At 44.6% G+C, this 12067-nt stretch overlaps 1 protein-coding gene across 1 annotated transcript in view; it reads right to left on the bottom strand.

Moving 5' to 3' along the window:
* Positions 1-12067, bottom strand: part of RNF216 (ring finger protein 216) — a 201898-nt gene that overhangs the window by 46849 nt on the left and 142982 nt on the right. The window lies entirely within an intron of this gene.

Here is a 12067-nt window from a genome sequence, read left to right as displayed (position 1 = left end):
GGTGTAGGGAAAGTTAATGGGATAAAGCAGAGCGATATAATTTTTATAGCTGCAAAATTTGATCCTTAATTCAACCAGACCTCTACCAAAACACCTAATCTATATAAATAAAATCCCCCTCAGACATTCTGAATCCCCCTCAGACGTTCTGAAGCTCACCTCTCTCCAACTGTGGCTCCTGACCTAGGCTATTCGGACTCCCGCACTCAGCCACGCCCATCTGCGCCCTAGGCCACGCCCCATCTGGACATAAAAAGCACTCTCAACGTTCCATTGACCACTGACGTCAATGAAGCCAGTTCGTTTGTTCGAAGCTCTGTAGCAGCAGATGTGGGCCACGCCCTCGCGTCAAACGTAATGACGTTGAGGGCGGAGCACATTCAAGGAGCCAATCAGTAGCCGAAAGCAGGAGAGAGGCCAGGTTCACAATCTCGCACAGGACGAAGAGGGAGGGCGGCAACACGGCGAGCAAATGGCTGCGGCGAGTGTCCAATGTGCAGGAGGCGGGTGAGGGCTCGGGGTCGAGGACCACTGGCGACTCTGAAGCGGGGGGAGGGGGGGAGGAAACAGCACTGGCTACGACTCCAGCGCAGCTGTCATCCCATTCACTGAAAACAAAAGAAGCAAACCTATGACATGCTTCAGGACGTTTAATACACAGGAGTGGAAGTGACCCAAGCAAGTGTACGGTAAGGAAGGAAGCCCATTGGTTAATCTCTGTTTCAACTCCCCCACGCAGCCGTCATTGCTATACACTCACAAACAAGCAAACCTAGGAGCTGCTGCTTCACGTTGTCGTTTTTAAATTGAGGACAAAAGGAGAGGGGACACAGACAGACCCTGCAACTGGGAGGGGGGACCCTGCAACTGGGAAAAAGGGACGGGGGAACCCCCCTGGAACTGGGAGGGAGGGGGGAATCCCCCCTGCAACTGCAACTGGGAGACAGACCGGTGGGGGGGGGAAGACCCTGGCACATACTCTCATTCTCACACACACACTCGCACCCAGTCTCACTCTCCCTCTGTCACACACACACACACACACACGCGCGCACATTCACTCTCTCTCACACACTCACTCTCTCAAACATACACACTCCGAGGAAAACTTTGTTAGCGCCCGTTTCATTTCTGTACGAAACGGGCCTTTTTTACTAGTAAATTAAATGAAGCCGGTGACAATGGCAACCCCTATAGCACTTAACACTCCAACGTTCTGACAGAACATCTTCACTCTATAGATCCCGTTCAATAGAAGAACCATTAGACCAATTGCGTATGTTTCCCGTAATTCCAGAATCACTGAGCATTGATAACAAAGAGTGATCTACCAGATCAATGTCAAATCAAACTGCATAATTATAGCTCGATGGCCCTTATATAATAATGGTCTTGCTTCAGTAATTAATGAGATTGTGTTAAATCCTCTTGGATTATCATGTAACTCAAGAGAAAGTCAGCTGTTTGGCTACAGATTCTTCTGTAATCACACAGTAATCAGCCAAATTACGGCATGAGTCTTTAGAAAACAGTCTTTGTGTACTTATCTATAGCTTTTTAAACACCTTCCCAGTCTTCCAAGGTCATCCAAAACGGTATAAAATGCCTCTGGGGGAGGTGGTGGGAACAAAAACAGTTAACCAAATTAAAAAATGCATGGGATAAACAAACAGAGGATCCCTATATAGAAGAGCGTGGAATCAAAGCAAACTTAAATGACCTTCGCTCTTCAGATAGGGCATAGAGAGGTGTGACCTGCAAGGAGTGCCTTGTTGGGCAGACTGGATGAACCATACAAGTCTTCAACTACCGTCATTTCCAATGTTGAAAAAAATACAAACCAAATCGTAAAACATATCAAACTATAAATATAAAATCATACCAATAGATGCAATTTACACACCCAATCCTATTACCTGATAAGTTCTTTATGAAGATGTCTCTCTAGACCCCATTCATCCATCGTACTCAGCAAAGTCTCAGCACAGCTTTGCTAGAATCTGGTTTCTTACTCGCTAACAGAAGGAGTGCATAGGAACTATTTTCACCATATAACATCATTATGTTTGTACACAAAACTCAGCATATCTGTCTGAACCCATTACATACAGATGGAAGGCATCAAGGAGTCACTGGCAGGTCTATAAACCCAAGTTTATAGTTTGCTCATAGGTTATATGATGTTTGGTGTCTCAGTGGGTGTATACTGAAGGAAACGGGGCCTTGTATGCTCAACGGCTGACATAAAACCGATCAGAGGGGGAAATCTACAGACTTGAATGGCATAGTTCTCTTTTCTCTTTGCAATGAATACAGTTTTGATAATTGTGCATACTTCAATTTTATGTCAAGAAAGGTTCTGGAATAGTCTATCCCCAAAATAAAGTCAGGACCTGGATATGAAACAGAACCATTCTGGGACCCAAAATCAGGGATCTAAGAACACTGTATACAGTATATACTGGAAATTTAAAAAACAAGCAAAAAAAAAATAAAAATAAATGTTTGCTGGCAAAACATTAAGAACATTGACCCAGGAAAAAAACAAAACAAAACCTCACAAAACAGTATGAGAACATTTATTATTGTTTATAATGAAACGTAGTAAGGAGCCAATTCAGTTTTTAATGGTGTAGTAGAGACGTAAACTGGTAGCAAAACGTCTGGGCTACATTTCAAATCTCTTCCTTCACCGACCCACTGTACCCACGATGGGAATAGGGCCTTTTATGACTATGGCCCAGATGCATCAACCAAACGTTAAAAAATAAGAATCGTAAAAGTGCTTAACGATTTTTAAAAAACGAGGCATGCACTACAAAAACACTCCAGAAATGTTCGGATCGGTATTGCAAAGTAGGATGTATCACAGAATCGTTAAACCCGTCGTTAATCAGCGCCTAAAGCATGCGCAGAGCAGCCCAAGCGTTATGCTGGCTGCTCTGCGCATGCCACAAAGGCCCAGCTGTCAAAACAAAAAAAAAAAACCCCCACAAACACGTGTGTTTCGGGAGGGGGCAAAGGCACTCGTCATGAGCGTCCTGTATGGACGTCTTACCCCCCCCCCCCCCGCTGCTCCCCACTTCCCCCCCCCCCCCCCCCCGCACGAAAAATCTCCAATTTTAGCAGCCCCGGGCCAGCCCTCCTCCCTTCCTGTATTCTCCCACACTAGCTCCGCCTCCTGCCATGCTCCGGTCCCGTGCCCCACCCCCACCGTCCCCCCTTTGGTCGTGGCTGCCGCTCCCCCCGTCCAACGACCCCCCCCCCTTTGCCTTACCGGCCCGTGCAGCGCCTCTCACCTCTGCTGCACAGGCAAGAACAGCTGATCGGCGAGTCAGAAGGCCTCCTCAGACGTCCCTTCTTTCTTCCTGGGCCCGCCCTCCTCTGACGTAGGTAAATACAGGAAGGGAGGAGGGCTGGCCCGGGGCTGCTAAAATTGGATATTTTTCGTGCGGGGGGGGGGGGGGGGGGGAGGGGGGGGGCAAGGCGTCCATACAGGACGCTCATGACGAGTGCCTTTGCCCCCTCCAGATCCTTTTTTTTTTTTTTTTCTTTTTTGGTGCTGAGGGAGAGGGGAGCAGCGGCGACCTGGGGCGTCAATAAAGGACGCCCCTGACGCGTTTTTGCCCCCCCCCCCCCAGATTTTGTTAACTTCTAGCAGACAGACAGCCCTAACGAGAGGTACAGACTCTCGTTAGATTTCACGGTGTTCTCCTGCGTTAAACGAATCGGAAAAGGTTAGTGCGTGTCATTTCAGTGGGATTTGTAGAAGAATTGCTCATCTGCATTCAGTTTTCGTTAGCTGCTACTGTCGTCGGAAAATAGGCTTTAGTGCATGGAAAGGATAGGAAATTCTTCCTTGAGGGCTCATTTAACGATGAAAAACGTTTAGTGCATCTAGGCCTATGTGCTTAAATTTATTCAGCTGTGCTTGATACTATCAGCACTATTCCGTTCTTTTATGGAACTTCTCATGCAACCTGGTTGCCAAAAATGTACTACTAGGTCATGTACTTGGAAGGTGTCTGGCTGCTGCATACATGTTTAGATGAAAGATACTGTACAAAACCAAACGATTAACGCCATTATTAATAACAAAGACACTATTTTTCAGTTTCCCTTTGTCATCAAATTCAAAGCCAAAGTCTTGAAGCCCCTAGGGGATTTCGACAGACAAAGAAAGCGCACTGCCAGACTACTGAGAGGGCTTAGGTGCCAAAGATGGAAAGCAAGCCAAACAGAACCCTATTCACACAGGCCTGCTGCCTTCCAGATGTTATGATGTGTAATAAACAGCTTGGATTTAAAAGACTGAATGGTAAAGGAGGTGCACCGTTAAACCTAAGGGTGAGATGTCAACAGCAGCAGCCCAGAGCAATGGATTATGGACAAAATAGTTCATAGCAAGCATAGAGAACGCAGGTAAAATGACGTATAGATTCCATAAGGAAAAGCTGAAAACTTGTCAGCTTAAGCAGTATATCAAGAGGGGCATTTTTTATATGACGTCTAAATCCGATTTTGGACATTTTGGGAAACTTGTCCGAAAATCCAGTAGCAAATACGGCCATTTTCAAATCAGAAAAACTTCCAGCTTTTTGTTTCTAAAACGGCCATTTAGTTTTTGTGCTCAATGCATTTATCTTTTAGGATCATTTTCTTAAAAAAGAAAATGGTCAAGGGAAAAAACACACAAAAATAAGCCATTGGGACATATTTGGGGGGGGGGGGGGCAGCATTCTTAGTAGACTGACCCCATATGCATCCCAATACAGCAGTGGAGCACACTAGGGGTCCCCAGTACACATCTCACCCTTACCCCCTTATACTGTATGGGGTGCCCTCCAAAACCAACCAAAAACCTAGCGTACCCAAACTGTACACCACTACAATAGCCCTTATACCTGCAGGTGTTACCTCTATGTAGGTACCGTAGGTTTTTGGTGGGTTTTGGAGGGCTCAACCTTTCCACCACAATGGTACTAGTCAGTGGGATATGGGCCTGCGTCCCCTTCTCTACAGTGCACTGCACCGACCACTAGGCTACTCCGGTGACCTGCTTGCTGCTCTAATAGGACTGGCCATAAAATCTGAACCTGTCATAGAGGCTGGTATGTACGGTTTCTTTCACATCTTTGGGAGTGGGGGTGGAAGGGAGTCAGTGACCATGGGGGGAGTAAGAGGGAGTTATGCCTTAATCTCTCCACTTGTCATCTGGTCATTTAAGGCACCTTTTTGAGACTTAGTTGTGATTGAAACAGGTGTTGACCAAAACGTCTAAATTTTAGTCCTGGATATTTTGGTTTTGTTCCATTATGGCAGAAAAAGTTTTGGGAATGCCCAAATCCTGCCACCAACACACTCCCACTTGTGATTTGCATGAATTGAAGAAAAATGTACGTTTTGAAAATCGTGATTTGTCTAAATGCCTCTTTATGCCATTTTTGAGATGTTTTTCTGTTTTCAAAATGAGCCCCCCAATAACATCTCATAGCTGGCCACAAAGTTCTGATTGGAAAAAAATTCTATTCAGAAAAACACAATAAGGTGACAATAGAAACTTTATGAACACTATAACAGAACTGTATCACAAAAGCACTGGGATCACAACCCTGAGAATTATGGAGAATGAAGAGGTTGTGATCAGTTGGGACATCCCAGTCCAACTGATAAGCTCAATTCAAGAAAACCAATCATATTGGTAAAAGGAGAAAACACAAGAATGGCATTGATAAGTGACGTCAGCATTCTGCATACCATGTGGAAAGTGCAGATCCTCAAGTACCAAGAAATGCAGTCAGAGACCAAGAAAATGTGAAGTGTTTCTGTATATTTCTGCCACATCATGCTGGGTGCCCATGACATCTTATGAACTACAGAAGGAAGCTCTTTGGCATGATACAAGTATTATGGATCACTAGTAAAAGAGGCCCGTTTCAGAGCAAATGAAACGGGCGCTAGCAAGGTTTTCGTCGCCAACACCCCCTCCCTCCCTCCCTGGCCAACCCCTTCGTTGTTCTGCCATTGCTCTGCCCCCAACGTCATGACGTTTGACGCGAGGGCGGGGCCCGGAGCGATGTCCCACCCTCCGCCTCCCTCCCTGCCAACCCATTCGTTGTTCTGCCATTGCTCCACCCTCGAGGGCGGGGCCCGGAGCGATTTTGGTGGCTTCACCACCACGAACCTTCGAACCTTTTTGAAGGAAGTCAGGGCTTGGCTTCACTGACGTCAGTGTCCTCAGAACGTTGAGGGTGAGTTGTATTATAGTAGATGTTAGCAGTAATATCTGAAGGTCCGATATCATACTCTAGATACCCTGGCTTAGGTTTACTGTCAAAGTTAGGAGCAACATTAATCCTTTTGGAGATTGTTCACCTTTTTTTTTCTGGGGCACTATGTTTTGAGAAGAGGAAGCCAGGTCTGTTAAGGCCAGTACAGTACAGGGCTACAAGAATCACTTATTTGGCTGCTTTACATTTGGGTCTTGGCAATTATAGGGATGGGGATGAGCATAAAGAAGGGGAATCCTGCACTACAATTGACAGAGACAGGTGTACTGAATGGTAAAAAATGAGTGTATTGCATTTTTACTGCTACCAAAACGAATCCATTCAAGGAATGCCCTAGGTGTGGAATATATTTGCAATAGTTTGAGAATCTAGGGATCACTTCTAAGGCTGAAGCACTCTGCTGAGTTTTGACTGTCAATTGATTCTGATTTGCTGGTATATAAGTGGCTTGGTCTCAAATCTGTGTTGCTTCTCAGCTTGGTTGAAGGTATCCCTTACCTCCTTGTTTCTTGACATGAAATACTGCCACTTGATCGCTCATTTAGATTAGAACTGATTGATCCCAGAGAAGATGGATCAATACTCATAGGGAATAAAATATTGGTCTTAATTACAAACCGATATGGAGCAGTCTCTGGGCCTTTGAGCAGACTACCTGAATGCAGTGTTCTGATCAAAGGCCCAGAGATTGGAAACATCTGTTAAGTAGACCATGATGCTCCTGAGGTACAAAGGGAAGTCCTCTGAGAAGGGAAGTCTAGTTTCAGTAGACTTCTGCTACAACATGGTTAGCTGTGAGACACACAGATGAGTTTTTTTTTTTTATTGCAAAGGCTGCTGTGTCTGAAACTTGAGCTCCCATTTTGGCTCTCTTTCTAAGGCAACCAAGATGTACCATGTGCACTGTAGAGGCCATACAGCCTAGCATGTCTAAGTAGGTTCTGGCTGTGAATTATGCGGAGCATAGAACCTTCTGTATTGACAGACTGCAAAAGATAATTCTGTCTTGCAACGGAAAAGCATTTGCTTGGTCCATACCCATAAGTGCTCCTATAAAGGAGGTCTTTGAAGATATTTGTCAAAACTGAACGGAGACTGGCTTGTACCAGACTGTGCTGGAATTGTGACTTACGTTCTTAAGCACAGTAGATGGCACAGAAGGAGCTTCCAGTTTCCTGTGCTTCAAAGTAAAGCTATGATTATAATCATCTGTGCCGAGATGATGGTGCTTTACAACTGTCTTTTACCCATGTACTAAAGATTCAAAACTTCTGCTTTTCTCTGGCTTATTAATGTTCTTGAAACCAAATGACATTCTTTCGGGCTCATGGGGACATGTATCTGCATTTCTTGCATTCCTCCTGATAATGTTCAAAGCCCAGACAAATGCCCCGGTTTTAGCAGATGTCATACTTTGCTAGCTTTCTTCTGCAGGTCAAGTAAGGCCTGAAGCATGGCTTTCTATAACATGGTCCTGCAATGACTGAGGGACAAAGGAATGTAGCAAAAATGAAATACATAATTACATTTTTCTAAAGCAAAAGAGGAAATACAACTAGAATCAGGAGGGCTTTGCTTCATGTCCCTTCGGCAGAGTGGATCACACGAAACTGAGATGGAAAGGGGATGGGACTTGATATACTGTCTTTCTGTGGTTACAATCAAAGCAATTTACATATTATATACAGATACTTATTTTGTACCTGGGGCAATGGAGGGTTAAGTGACTTGCCCAGAGACACAAGCAGCTGCAAGTGGGAATCAAACCCAGTTTCCCAGGATCAAAGTCCGCTGCAGTAGCCACTAGGCTACTCCTCCACTCCAGATGGACTGAGACCACTGAATATAGGTAGGGTAGCATATCCTCAAAAGTTTACACTAAATTCGAACCTCTGAGAGAGCAGTTTCATCCCAGTGACTTTTGAACAACGTCACTCCGATTCAACCCTGCTTGTCAATGGAGAAATACTTCATGGAAAGGTTGGTAAATGTATGGAATAGCCTCCCCAAGGAGGTAGAAGAGATTAATAAAAGCACAGGACATGCACTAAAGATCCCTGGTTGCAAAGAGGTGATGGACAAGTTGGAGATCAACTGGCATCTACAGCACTGCTCCAGAAATGAGATTAGCCAGACTGAATGGACCTTATGATCTTTATCTGCTGCTATTTATTTAATCTTTTCCAACATTTGGCTAGTACAAGTTCCTACTCCTGGCTCCTTACGTAAAATGCCCATTCCCAATAGATGGCATAAAACAAAGCTGAAAACGAGCAGAAGACAGCCCACTGCAGAACAGAAGCAAATGACACAACGGCAGTAGCGATCCAGGGAAAGAAGAGCAGGAAAGAGTTCATCCAAACAAGATTTGACTGGAAAACAGGACCCAACCAAGTTTTGGACAAATCTTCATCAGAGGGGGTCACACAGGTTTCTAAACCAAATCAATGAGGCTTGAAGCAGGTGCTTTGATTCCAGCATGGACAATTAATTCTCCAGTGCAAATGCAAAAAAAAAAAAAAAAAACACCTGTTCAGATGAACGCTCGCCTACCTTTCTTTCCCTGGATCGCTGCTGCTCTTGTGTCACTGGCATAAAATGAAGACCAAATAAGGTTTCATATGCTTAGAGGTTGGTAAACCCTGCTCTCTTATTATATTACCTATCAATTTAGTCTATACAGTGGCAAAGTTAAGCACAACTGAAATCTCGGACCGATACTGTCCTGCCTCTTGCCTCGGGACCTCTCTGCTCCAGGGCATTTAACCACCTCCCAGCCTAAGCCCCACCCCTATGATTCAGCCTCCGACACAGCAGGTTTAGTGCCACCTACTGTAAGGTGGCTAAACTGCAATCTCAGTGAGGGAGTCCTAGGGACACATGGTACCACTCCCTCCCTCACATGCTACTGAAACTGTATTAATTTCATTTCTACCTTTGATGAAAACAATCCCTTGTCATCTGCCTGTACTACTTGTGCTCCTGACAACCTCCTCCTTTATAACACAGAATACTAGACAATGAATGAGCAGTAACAATACAAAAGCTTGATCACTCTGAAGCTGCCTGGTTTGCAGACCAATGCAACTTATTTTCAAAACAGATTCTGCGTTTTTGGCCAGGTTCAAAGCACACGGTGAAAAATTGATAAGATCTGTCTAAGCCAATCAAATTATTTGTTATGAAGTACACACTCACTGGTTGCTAACGTGATGTAGGACTTGACGACATCCGGGCCTTGCTTTGTGCAGCACAAACGCACTGCCTGTAGCACCTCATCTTTACCTTCTAAGCCGCTTCCAAGTCCTTCCAACATTTGGAATACTTCCCTAACTTTTCTTTTAGCCATACGAGTCCTCTCCTATGCTACCTGCTTCATCGAGTCTTGAGTGTGATGCACAACATCTCTGAAAATGTAGACATGCTTTAGGCTTAAAAAGGTTGGGCAATACTGTGGTAAGGGGAAGAACAGGCCAGAAGAGTGTAAAGCCCTCTTTAACCAGGTACTTAAAGTTCTCTTTTTATAGCACACTAGTAAAAAAGGCCAGTTTCTGACACAAATGAAACGAGCGCTAGCAAGGTTTTCCTCGGAGTGTGTATGTTTGAGAGAGTGTGTGTGTGAGAGTGACTGTGTGTGCGAGAGAGAGAGTGAATGTGCGAGTGTGTGTGTGTTAGAGAGAGTGAGTCTGGGTGCAAGTGTGTCTGTGAAAGAGAGAGTGTGTGTGTGAGAATGAGAGTGTGTGCAAGTGCGTATGTGAGACACAGTGTGAGAGAGAGAGAGAGTGTGTGTTTCACACAGATACAGTGTGTGCGAGAGAGAGAGAGTGTGTGTGAGACAGACTCTCTGTGAGACTGAGTGTATGAGACCAAGAGACTGTGTGAGTGACTGTGTAGCACATAGAGAGTGAATGTGATACAGTGTGAGACAGAGTGTGTGAGAGACAGTAAGACATTGACTGCGAGAGAGAGAGTGTGTGTGTGTGACAGAGATACCACTCCCCCCCCCCCCTCTCTGGTGTCAGCCCCCCCCCCCCCCCCCTCTCTGGTGTCTGAGCGTTACTGTGCAGGACGCTCAGCTCTGGCTGTGCTTCAAGGAACTGACCAATCCTATTTAATAGAATGCACCTCCAACATTCTGAAGCAGAGAAACCTTGTGTGGTTGGTCACTTCTGCTTGTGACGAACCCGGAAGTACGTGATGTCAATTCAGGAGATAGATACAGAGAGCAGGAATGCCTCAGCCATGCAGTCAGCTTCAGAATGTTGGAGGTGCGTTTTATTATATAGGATGTGACAGGAGGTTGTAGTAAATTTAAAACAAATCAGAGAAAATATTTCTTCACTCAACGTGTAATTAAACTCCGGAATTTGTTGCCAGAGAATGTAGTAAAAGCAGTTAGCTTAGTGGGGTTTAAAAAAAGGTTTGGATAGCTTCCTAAAAGAAAAGTCGATAAGCCATTATTAAGATAGACCTGGGGAAAATCCACTGCTTATTTCTAGGATAAGCAGCATAAAAAATATTGTACTGTTCTGGGATCTTGTCAGGTACTTGTATCCTGGATTGGCCACTGTTGGAAACAGGATGCTGGGCTTGATGGACCTTTGGTCTAACTCAGTCTGGCACATTGTGTTGTGTCAGGACTTTATGGATTTAGGATTTTAAGATTTAAATTGCTCTTATTTTCAAATCTGAGATCAAGGCAACTTACAATCAGATACTATTGTTCTCAAATATCATTTTATTACATGAACTTCTTGTCCTTGATATGTTAATATAAAACTAGGTATTAATGATACCGTCCATTATTTCCAGCAACACTGCCAGGCAAACCCCAAACCCATCAGATACTAAAAGCTAAGTAGCATCAAGCCTGGCTAGTAGCCGGATTGGAGACCTAAATAATCTGAGAGCCCTTGGTATGGGCCCTAAAGTGACTACTGGGTTAGAAATTGGTTGAGCAGAAGGCAACAGAGGGAGGTCATAAACAGAATTCACTCCAAGGAGAAAGACGTTACCCGTGATGTGCTGCAGGGATTGGTCCTCGGTCTGGCTCTTAACATTTTTGTGAGCGATATTTGTTGAAGGGCTGTCTGAAAGTTTACCTCATTACGGATGATACTAAAATTTGTAATAGGGCAGACATTCCCGATGGTATAGATAGCACGAGGAAGGATCTAGCTTGAAGAATGGTCTAGAATTTGGCAGTTAATATTTAATGCTACAAAATTCTGGGTCCTTCATTTGATCTGTAAAAAAACCCCAATGGAACAGTACAGTATAAGGGCGAAGAACGTCTGCGAAAGAAAACCGAATGGGACTTGGGTCAGATCATATGTGATAATCTTAAGGTAGCTAAACATGTAGAAAAAGTAACGGCGAAAGCCAGAAGGGTGGGAGAGGAATGGCCAAGCAGGAAAAAGTAGGTAATGGTACCTCTATTGAGACCCCATTTATAGTAGTGTGTACAATTCTGGAGACCGCACCTTCACAAAGATAAACAGGATGGAGTCAGTCCAAAGGATGGCTACTAAAATGGTTTGTGGTCTTCACCATAAAGTATATGGGGACAGACTTCAAGATCTCAATATGTATACTTTGGAAGAAAGGAGGGAGAGAGATATGATAGGGATGTTTAAATACCTCTGTGGCACGAATACACAGAAGAAGAGTCATGCGTGGGATAAGCATAAAGGAATCCTGTGCAGAAGGAATGGATCCTCAGGAGCTTAGTCAAGATCGGGAGGTGGGGCTGGTGGTTGGGAGGCGGGGATAGTGCT

This window comes from Microcaecilia unicolor, chromosome 8, assembly GCF_901765095.1.
Source record: "Microcaecilia unicolor chromosome 8, aMicUni1.1, whole genome shotgun sequence".
NCBI lineage: Eukaryota > Metazoa > Chordata > Amphibia > Gymnophiona > Siphonopidae > Microcaecilia > Microcaecilia unicolor.
Note: the sequence above shows the minus strand (reverse complement) of the source record. Positions and strands in the feature narration are given on the sequence as shown.